The sequence below is a fragment of the Rhinopithecus roxellana genome, chromosome 20 (assembly GCF_007565055.1).
Source record: "Rhinopithecus roxellana isolate Shanxi Qingling chromosome 20, ASM756505v1, whole genome shotgun sequence".
Lineage (NCBI taxonomy): Eukaryota > Metazoa > Chordata > Mammalia > Primates > Cercopithecidae > Rhinopithecus > Rhinopithecus roxellana.
The window spans coordinates 60,341,409-60,353,441 of NC_044568.1; positions in this window are offsets into that span (position 1 = coordinate 60,341,409).

Sequence of the window (12,033 nt, forward strand, 5' to 3'; positions counted from 1 at the left end):
AGGGGATTCTGAGGTTCTGTGCGGGATAGTGGAGATAAATGAGGGAAAGGGTAAGGGAGAGTGTTCAAGGAAGAGGGCAAAGCTTGTGCAAAGACAGCAGAAAGGGGCTGGAGAAAAGTGTGTGTGAGCCTGGTGCGAGCTGAGAATCCAGGGGTCAGTGTAGGGCTGACTTCTCCCTTAGAGGCACAGGAGGCACACAGTAATTTTAGGGACCTGTGTAAATGTTTTAATTGTAATTTCTTTTTAAATTAGAAGAAGAAAAGGAATATAATAAAAGCAATATATAATAATGAATCCAGCTTGGATTACAGTCATCTTTATATGAATGCAGTCATAAAATACTCATTTTAAAATTATTTTATGGAAGAAGGGGAGAACAAAAGCAAAAGTAGCTAGGGCCCATGAAAGTCATATTGTGGCTGACCCTGGGTCAGTGGGGCAGTTTGTGATATTAATGAAATATCGCTGTGATATTTACAACATCCAGTGTTTACACACCGTGACATCAATGAAATATCGCTGTGATATTTATAATATCCAGTGTTTACACACCATGATAGTAATAAAATATAGCTGTGATATTTGTAATATAAAATGTTTACACTCCATGATATTAATAAAATATCGCTGTGATATTTATACTATCCAGTGTTTACACACTGTGATATCAATGAAATATCTCTGTGATATAATATCAAGTGTTTACACACCATGACATCAATGAAATATCAATGTGATATTTATAATATCCAGTGTTTACACACCATGATATTTATAAAATATGACTGTGATATTTGTAATATACGGTGTTTACGTACTGTGATATTAAGCAAACATTGCTGTGATATTTATAATATCCGGTGCTTACACATCATGATATGAATGAAATATCGCTGTGATATTTATAATATCCTGTGTTTACAAACTGTGATACTGATGAAATATCGCTGTGATATTTACAATATCCAATGTTTACACAAAATGTTTATGCACTGTGATGTTGATTAAATATCGCTGTGATTTTTATAATATCCAGTGTGATATTAATGAATATCACTGTGATATTCATAATATCCAGTGTTTCCACACAGTACTTACACACTGTGATATTAATAAAATGTCACTATGATCTTCATAATATCCAGTGTACACACAATGCTTACACACTGTGGCATTAATGAAATACCCCTGTGATATTCATAATATCCGTTGTTTACACACAGTGCTTACACACTGTGACATTAATGAAATATCGCTGTGATAGTTACAATATCCAGAGTTTACTCACTGTGATATCAGTGGAATATGACTGTGATATTTACAGTATCCAGTTTACACACTGTGATACCAGCAAAATATTGCTATGATATTTACAGTATCTTGTGTTTACACACTGGTTACACACTGTGATATCGGTGAAATATCACTGTGATATTTACAGTTTCCAGTGATTACGCACTGTGATGTTGGTAAAACATCGCTGTGATATTTCCAATATCCAGTGGTTAAACACTGTGATATCGGTGAAACGTCACTGTGATATTTACAATACCCAGTGGTTACACACTGTGATATCAGTGAAATATCGCTGTGATTATTTATAACATCCAGTATTTACACACTGTTATATTAATGAAATATCTCTCTGATATTTATAATATATGGTGATTACACACTATGATGCTAGTAAAATATCACTCTGATATTTATAATATCCGGTGGTTACACACTGTAATACTAGTGAAATATCATTCTGATATTTATAATATCCAGTGTTTACACAAAGTGTTTACACGCTGTGACACTAGTGAAATACCGCTCTGATATTTATGATATACAGTGTTTACACATGGTGATATAGGGATATTTCGGTCTGATATTTGTAATATCTAATGTTTACACACTGTGACATTAGTAAAATTTCTTTCTGATATTACTAATATCCAGTATTTACATACTGAGACATTCGTGAAATTTCGCCCTGATATTTGTAATATTCAGTGTTTACACACTGTGACATTAGTGAAATATCGCTCTGGTATTTATAATATCCAGAGTTCACACACAGGGTTTACACACTGTGACACTAGTGAAATATCGGTCTGATATATATAATTTCCATTGTTTACACAAAGTGTTTACACACTGTGATACTAGGAAAATTTTGTTTTGATATTTATAGTATCCAGGGTTTACACACTGTGATACTAGGGAAATTTAACTCTAATATTTATAGAATCCATGGTTTACACTGTGATACCTGGGAATTTTTGCTCTCGTATTTAGAGTATCCAGGATTTACACATTGTGATACTGGGGAAATTTTGCACTGATATTTGTAGTATCCAGGGTGTACACACTGTGATGTTAGGGAAATTTTGCTCTGATATTTATAGTATCCAGGGTTTACAAACTGTGATATTAATGAATATCGCTTTGTTGAGGATACATGTAATATCCAGAGTTTACACACTGTGATATTAATGAAATATTGCTCTCATGATACTAATTGTAATATCCAGTGTTGACACACTGTCATATTAACAAAATATCACTCTGATGATACTTGTAATATCCAGTGTTTTCACACTGTGATATTAATGAAATATTGCTCTGATGATATTAATAATATCCAGGGTTTACACAGTGATATTAATGAAATATCTCTCTGATGATGTTTATAATATCCAGTGAGTGAAATATCACTCTGATATTTATAATATCCATTGTTTACACACTGTGAAATTCATGAAATATGGCCCTGATATTTATAATATCCAGTGTTTACACACTGTGATATTCATGAAATATTGCTCTGAGATGTATATTATCCAGTATTCACACACTGTGATAGTAATGAAATATGGCTCTGATATTTATAACATCTAGTGTTTACACACTGAGATAGTAATAAAATATTGCCATGATATTTATAATATCCAGTATTTACACATTGTGATATTAATGAAATATCACTCTGATAATTGTAACATCCAGTGCTTATACACTAAAATATTACTGAAGTATCGCTCTGATATTTATAATATCCAGTGCTTATACACTAAAATATTAATGAAATATTGCTCTGATATTTATAATATCCAGTGTTTAGACACAGTATTTACACACTGGGATATTAATAACATTGCTTTAATATTTATAATATCCAGTGTTTAGACACAGTGTTTACATACTATGATATTAATGAAGTATCGCTCTCATATATATAATATTTGGTGTTTACACACTATGATATTAAAGAAATGTCGCTCTGATATTTATAATATCAGCATTTACACACGGTGTTTAAACACGTTGATAATAATGAAATATGACTGATATTTAAATATTTACACACTGTAATAGTAATGAAATATTGCTCTCATATTTAAAATATCCGGTTTTTACACACTGTGATATTTATAAAATACTGCTCCAATATTTACAATATCCAGTGTTTGCACACTGTTTACACACTGTGATATTAATGAAATATCACTCTAATACTTATAATATCCAGTGTTTACACTCATTGATTACAAACCATGATATTAATGAAATATCACTCTCACATTTATAGTATACTGTGTTAACACAGTGTTTACACACTGTGATATTAATTAAATATCGCTCCGATATTCATAATATCCAATGTTTATACACAGCTTCCATATTATTATGAATAATATCACAGGGTGTACACCCACTGTGATATTAGCCATCATATCGAAAATATTATAAATAATATTACAGCAGAAGTACAACCGAGGTGTACACCCATTGGGATATCAGCAGTAAAATCGAAAATATTAGGAATAACATCACAGGGTGTACACCAACTGTGATATTGGCAGTACTGTGATATTAGCAGTAATATCAAAGATATTATAAATGACATCACAGGGTATACACTCTTTGTGATATTATCAGTAATATTGAAGATATTAATAATATCACAGGGTGTACACTCACTGTGATATTAGCAGTAATATCAAAGATATTATGAATAATATCACAGGGTGTACACCCACTGTGATAGTAGCAGAAAGATCACGAGGGTAACATGCATAATATTGCAGGGTGTACATTCACTGTGATATTAGGAGGAAGATCGTGAGGATATCATGCATAATATTGCAGGGTGTACATTCACTGTGATAGTAGCAGAAAGATCGTGAGGCTATCATGCATAGTAGTAGTGCAAGGTGTGCACCCGGGATGTACACCCACTGTGATATTAGCAGAAAGGTCGCGAGAATGTCATGTATAATATCACAGGGTGTAAAGCCACTGTGATATTAGCAGAAAGATCGTGAGGATATCATGCATAATATCGCAGGGTGTACATTCACTGTGATAGTAGCAGAAAGGTCGCGAGAATATCATGCATAGTATTGGAGGGTGTGCACCTGAGATATACACCCACTGTGATATTAGCGGAAAGGTCGCGACGATGTCATGAATAATATCGTAGTGGGTGCACACAGGGTGTACACCCACTGTGATATTAGCAGAAAGGTCGCGAGGATGCCATGGATAATACCACAGGTGTACACCTAACTGTGATATTAGCAAAAAGATCGCGAGGACACTATGGATAAATATCCTGCATAATATCACAGAATACACATGCAGGGTGTACACACAGGTTGTGCAGCCACTGTGATTGATCGATATTAGTAAAAAGATTGCGACGATATCCTGTGTTAATATCACAGGCTGTACACACAGAAGGTGCAGCCACTATGATTGACTGATATTAGCGGAAAGATCTCGAGGATATCCTGCATAACATCACAGGCTGTACACTTAGGGTGTAGAGCCACTGTGATTGATTGATACTAGCGGAAAGATCGCGAGAATATCCTGAGTAACATCACAGTGTGTACACACATGGTGTGCAGCCACTGTGATTGATATTAGCGGAAAGATTGCAAGGATATCCTGCATAACATCACAAGGTGTACACACAGGGTTTAAAGCCACTGTGATTGATATTAGCAAAATGATCGCGAGGTATCCTGCATAACATCACAGGGTGTACACACAGGGTGTAAAGCGACTATGATTGATATTAGCGGAAAGATCACAAGGATATCCTACATAGCATCACAGGGTGTAAACACATGGGGTACAAAGGCTGTGATATCAGCAGGAAAATCTCGAGGATATCATGCATAATATCACAGGGTGTACACCCACTGTGATAGCAGCAGAGATATCATGAAAATATCATGCATATAATCACAGAGTGTACACAGAGGGTGTATATCCTCTGTGATCGTAGCACAAAGATCGCAAAAATATGATGCATGTCACACGGTGTACGTGATAGTAGCAGCAAGATTTTGAGGGTATCAGGCATAAATACACACCCACTGTGATAGTAGCAGAAAGATCGGGAGGATTTCATGCATAATATCACAGGGTGTACATCCACTGTGCTATTAGCAGAAAGATTACGAGGATATTAGGCATAATATCACAAGGTGTACACCCACTGTGATAGTAGCTGAAAGATTGTGAAATTTTCTGGATAACATCACAGAGGGTACCCCAACTGTGATACTAGTAGAGATATCACAAGGATATCATGCATAATATCACAGTCTATACACCCACTGTGATATTAGCAGAAAAATCACGAGGATATCATGCTTAATATTACAGGGTGTACACCCATTGTGATAGTAGCAGAAAGATCGTGAAGATATCATACATAATATCACAGGGTATACACCCACTGTGATAGTAGCAGAAATATTGCAAGAATATCATGAATAATCACAGGGTGTATACCTACTGTGATAGTAGCAGAAAGATAGCAAGGATATCATGCATAATATCACAGGGTGTACACCCACTGTGATAGTAGCAGAAAGATCGTGAAGGTATGGTGTGTAATATCAGAGGGTATACAACCATTGTGATAGCAGAAAGATTGCGGAAGTATCATGTATCATATCACAGGGTGTACACCCACGGTGATAGTAGCAGAAAGATCACATGTGCTATTGGAAAAATGACACTGATAGACTTGCTTGATGCGGGGTTGCCACAAACCTTCAATTTTTAAAAGACCCAACATCTGCAAAGCACAACAAAGTGCAGTGCAATGAAACAAGGTGTGCCTGTATATCCTGCCTATTAAAAAATGGTTTAAGGTGATTCAACTGATATTAACACAGAAGCTAAGTGAGGAACATGAACTGTACAAGTGGTGATGGGGGGGAAATTTTACCAGAAGCCAAGGATGAGGTGCTAAGATGTTCAATGCGTTTAAATCTACCTTTGAATTTCCAGGTAGCCAAGGGAAGAAAACAAGAACCCTTCTCTCCGTCTCATTCCGTGTCTATGTCCCGTTAAATGTTTCTGCCTTGTATTTTCCTTGTAGTGTGTCCATAGATGATGGGCGCCTTTCGCTCCTGGGGAGGACCAGAGTTCTTACCTCTCTCAGTAGGACAGAAGAGAAAGTGAGAGTAGATTAGCATCTAAGTCTTAAACTTGCCCTTACTTCTAGGGGGTGGGGCATCCTCTAGTGTGTTTTACTAATGATGTTTTTTGGGAACTGACCTTACAAAGTCCACACTAGTTGCAGTCCTGGACCCAGTCCGGTACACTGGAGAAGGGCCTGCAGAGATTGTGGTTCGTCCCTGGTAGAATAGGATTTTAAATAACTACAAAGTCCACAGAAAGGCAGTGAGTAACCAAAGAGTTTTGAAGGGGAGGAGCCAGCATCGTTACTGACGGGTATCGCATGTGGGTTAAGTCCAAGTACTCCGAGTCAGATGAAACTGGATTCACATCCTGCCTCAGATCTTGCCTGCATTTTAAACTAGTAGGTTAGATAATGGGGCCATCCCATTAGGGCTGTTTTAGCACCGGTTGAAATGATGTACATGAAATAGCATAGCGAGTTCTTGGTACGTAATAAATGCTCCATGAATGGCAATGTCACACATGCTGATTTACAGAGATGTTTTTGAGCTGATTGTTGATCATCTTTTTACCTGATAATGCTTATAGGCATTCAAATGTAACAGGTTTCAGCTGAGTGTGAAGATAATACTGTTGCTCACTGGTTTCTAGTTCTCCTTTTCTTCTTGGACATATAGGAGACTCCTCTTTCCTCACAACTAGGCAGAGTCATGAGACTTGTTCTGGCTAATGAAATATGAATGAAAGTAATGTGTGCCCCTTATGGCTAAGAGAGTGAAAAAACCACTGCAGGAGTATCCTGTTTCTGCCTTGCAACAGTATCCTTGGAGCCACACATTGAGGGAACTGGGTCCCAAGATGCTAGAGCTTTGTGAGCCTAGGTTTTGAGTGATTGGAGGAGGGCTGTACTGCACCCATTCCCCTACTCTTGCCATTATATACACACATACCATGCTGGACATGTAATGTGAGCGTGGCATGTAATAAAAATAAGCCACTGAAAATTTATGTTTATTTATTTACTGCTTACCCCATTCTACCTTAACTGGTACAGAACTTCAGTCAATGGATTTCCAGTATCCACCAGAGGCAAATTTGATACAGTGGAAACAAACATCTCAATTTTCATTGAATTATAGTTAGGGATCATAAAATTATGCTAATAGCCTTGAATGCACTATTATTGAGAAATTAGAACCTTCCAGCTAACAAACACTGAGATCATGTTAATCAAAGAATGGGGCATTTCTCTGAAATAATATGTGTTCGGCGTTTTTACTTCTATTATGTTGTTGCTGTTACATATGGATCTCAGAAATGTTCATTGTAGTTAAGTGTATGCCTTACAACAAATCTATGAAGTGGTACAAAGCCTGCATATGCAAATGTGTGTATAGACATACATGTATGTCATATATTAACTATCGTGTAGAGCACAGACTAAAGGTGAATCTGGGTAAAGATGAGTCTGGAGTCTGGCCGGGGTTTTACCACTTAACTACACACAGTCAGCCATCTTTGAGAAGTTTAGAGAGGCTTTTTAGGAAGAGTTCTGCGTTGGTCTCCCAAGCAGGTAGCAAGTGTATTAGGACTTCCTCCCTCATTTAGAAGTGAATCAGAGCACCTAACAGGAAAAAAAAATTATAAATGAAGGAGAACAGAGAAGGAGAATACAGTGCTTCTAGAGCAGCGGTTCTCAAACTTCAGTGTGCGTCAGCATCTCGTGAAGAGTTTGTGAAGGTGTAGATTCCTGGGCTCCACCCTAGAGTTCCTGATTCGTTTATTCTGGAGTGGGGCCTTGGAATTTGCATTTCTAGCAAGCTTCTGGGTGATTCTGCTGCTGCTGCCTCGTTCTCAGAACTTCACTTTGAGAACCACTGCCCCAGAGCTTTGCTTGTCCAAGCGTATTCTATGGATTAACAGCATTGGCACCAGCTAGGAGCTTGGTAGGCATGCAGAGTCCCAGGTCCCACCCAGACCTGCTGAATTGGAGTCTGAGTTTTACCATGATTCTCAGATGTGCTGTGTTCACAGTGAGGTCTGAGAAACATGACATTGCAAGAAAGAGAAGTGCTTTCCAGCACGATATGAGCGTTTGAGAACCCAGCTGCTACTAGTAATGGTTTAGCTTCCCTAGTGTCTGCCAAATTCTGCCACAGTCCCTTTCTGTTTTGTGATCATATTGAATGGGTTTTCATGCTCCTCTGATCCCCGAGTGGAAGTAAACTTCCCAGATCTGAATGTCCATTGTAAATTACCGATTTGCACAATACTGCAGTAGGGGTTATGATACTTCCATAGTGTGTTGTACAATGTGTTGTGTACCAGCTCTGAGTTTCAATCCCAGCTTCACTACTGCATTGCTTTGTGTCTTTGACAAGATAATCTCCCTAAGCCTCCTTGTAAAGGAGCTTAATTGTAGGATCTACCTTATAGGATAGTTGCATATTGTTAATGTGCATGAAGTTCTAGAACAGTGTTGGACATATAGTGTTTCTTAAATGATAGTCATTACTATGTTCTCTCTCCTATGAAGCTTTTCAAGTCTAAGCTTCTATTGTGAGTTCTTATCTACATGCCTAAACACACACTGTGACTGTATGAATGTCTGAGCTTGTGGATAAGTGTTTCATCCATCTCTGTATCTTGATAGCACTTAGCACAGAGTAAGATGCTCAGTAGATGTTGTCTGAATGAATGAACCTGCAAGTGTGTGTGTGCATTGTGTGTGTTCTCACTGTACCTATTAGGCTGGGAAGTGGGGTTTTCAGGAACACACACAAAAGGCAAGACTGAGAAAGGTCCAGTATAGTCATGCAGCAACTTGTTTTCCCAGTCTCCCACTCTTGAAGGCTGATTCTTCGTCAGAGAGAGGCAAAACCAAGGCACTGTGAATCTCAGTGGCACAGCAGGGTTAGAAGACATATCCAGGATAGGACAGTCCAGGAGAAAAGGTCAGATACCCAGGGAGGTGGGGAGCTGAGACCAAAACCCAGCCCTGGGCTGGTTGCCTCTTGCTCTCTCCCAGGTGAATGAATTATGCTTGGCAGGTCTTGAAACTCACTTGCCATGCAGGCTGCCACATCTCTTCCCACCCCTTCCCCTCTCCACTACCATCGCCTCCACCTTCTGTCGTCCTGCTCAAATATTGATATGAGAAAATAAAACCCAAGCAAGGGTCATAGCCCACAATAAGCTGCCAAGACATCATGGGCTGTTAGACTGTCACTTTATCTAACTCTGGGCTCAAGAAACTGGCTGCCTTGTTCACTCTAGTACCTGACAAAGACTCTTCTAGTGTAAACTTTAGTAAAGCTCCTCTTCTTGACTAGGCTTTGACTTTGGTTAAAACTAAAGTGCTGTCTTTGGCCTGCTGTCTCAGTTTTAGCTTGAATGTTGCTAAGTCAGTTTAGCAAGAACCTCCATACCCTCGATATCTGATCACCCTCCATACCTGATCAAGTTCCTCCCCCACAACTTTTGGTATATAAGTCCTTGACCTGTCTCCAGTAAGAATCTCCCTATTCGCCATGTAACCTCTCAGCAATTTTCTTTCGATGGACCCACCTCAGTCTGCTCACTGGTGATCAATCCTCAGATGTCTGTGCCATGTTCTAAGTTGAGTCCAATCTCTCCTAAGATGATTATGATAGTCTTACACCTGTTGCGATAGACCTCAACAAAGTCTTACCAACCATTTCAACATGCGTAAGAGCAGTTTTTCTTTAACCATCCTCAGACCCAAGCACAGTGTGTGACTGTCGTAAATTTGTGTAACACACTTGCTGCCTCAGCATCCACAGATAACCGTGAAATAGGTGGTTTGAAACCCAGTTGTACCCCATCACCTTTGGCCTGGTTAAAAGTTCCCCTCGTGCTGTTGCTGTTTGCAATATAGCCCACTTGTTCCTCATCCCACTGACCCCAAGCCCAACACACAATGGCTGCTGATCATGATAAAACACAATGGTCAACACCATTGTGTGTGTGTGTTTTTTTTTTTTTTTTGAGACGGAGTCTCGCTCTGTCGCCCAGGCTGGAGTGCTGTGGCCGGATCTCAGCTCACTGCAAGCTCCACCTCCCGGGTTCCCGCCATTCTCCTGCCTAAGCCTCCCGAGCAGCCGGGACTACCGGCGCCCGTCACCACGCCCGGCTAGTTTTTTGTTTGTTTGTTTGTTTTTTTAGTAGAGAGGGGTTTCACCGTGTTAGCCAGGATGGTCTCGATCTCCTGACCTCGTGATCCGCCCGTCTCGGCCTCCCAAAGTGCTGGGATTACAGGCTTGAGCCACCGCGCCCGGCCTGAGCCACCGCGCCCGGCCAACACCATTGTAATAAATGGTAAATAAATTTCCCCCTTCTCAAACATGTTTTCCTGAAACTAGCCAATCCATAGGCCCCTGGAAAAATCTAAGGAATAATGTCCCTGGACCTTAATAAAGGCCTGCTCCCCCAGGCCCTCCCTCTCTTGCTCTCTGCCCATTGTTTGAGCTCCTTGTGGCCTCCAGACTTCCTGTAACCTCCTGTTGGCAACTCTGACCTCTCTGGATCTGTAAATAATACATTTCTTGTTTCATGCATCATGGTTTCAAACCTTCTCATTGTGTCTCACCTGCCCGATACACCTGAACCTAACTCTCTTCCTGATGAGGGCTCTCCTAGAAAGTGGCTACCTTGGCTTATGGCCACTCTCCAGAGAGAAACCTGAAGACCAAATTAGGGAATAGGACAACAACAGCCCATGGTAGTGTGACACATGAGAATGGGGCAATGCAGAATAGTGTGATGTTTGGATTCAGGGAGTTCTTCCCCTTTCTGGCTGTGTGACCCTAGGCACATCACTTAACCTCTCTGAGTTGCAATTTCCTCATCTGGAAAATGAAGACAGTAGCTATACTACCTATCTCAACGGGTTATTTTGAGGATTAAATAAAAATAATGCAAGAAATGTATTTAGCACTGGTTCTAACACCAAACAAGTATGTATATTTATGTATATATGTATTCATTTAATTAGAGATGGAGCCTCACTCTGTCACCCAGGCTGTGCACCCAGGCACTGCACCCAGGAGTGCAGTGACATGACCATAGCTTGCTGCAGCCTCAAAATCCTGGGCTCAGGTGATTCTCCCACCGCAGCCTCCCGAGTAGCTGTGACTAGGATGTGCACCACCACGCCCCACTAACGTTTTAAATTTTTTTTTGTAGAAACAAGGTCTCACTGTGTTGCCCAGGCTGCTCTTGAACACCTGTGCTCAAATGATTCCCCCACCTTGGCCTCCCAAAGTGCTGATAGTATAGGCCAAACAAGTATTTAGAAAATGCTACAAAGGAAAACCACAGGTTTTCATGTTCTACTTGAATTTGCAATTCACCCCACTATGTACTGGCTACATGATCTTGGGCAAATTATGTCACCACCAGTCCATTTCCTTTTTTGTAAAACTGGGTGACGATACCTATGTCAAGGGACTCGAGAGGTGTGCTGGGAAATAATTGGAATCATCCATGAAATGGACATCTCTGTATATTCATCTTCATTCAACAAGCGTGAATAGTGCAAACTACATGTGGGACACTAGAGATGGAATGATCAAG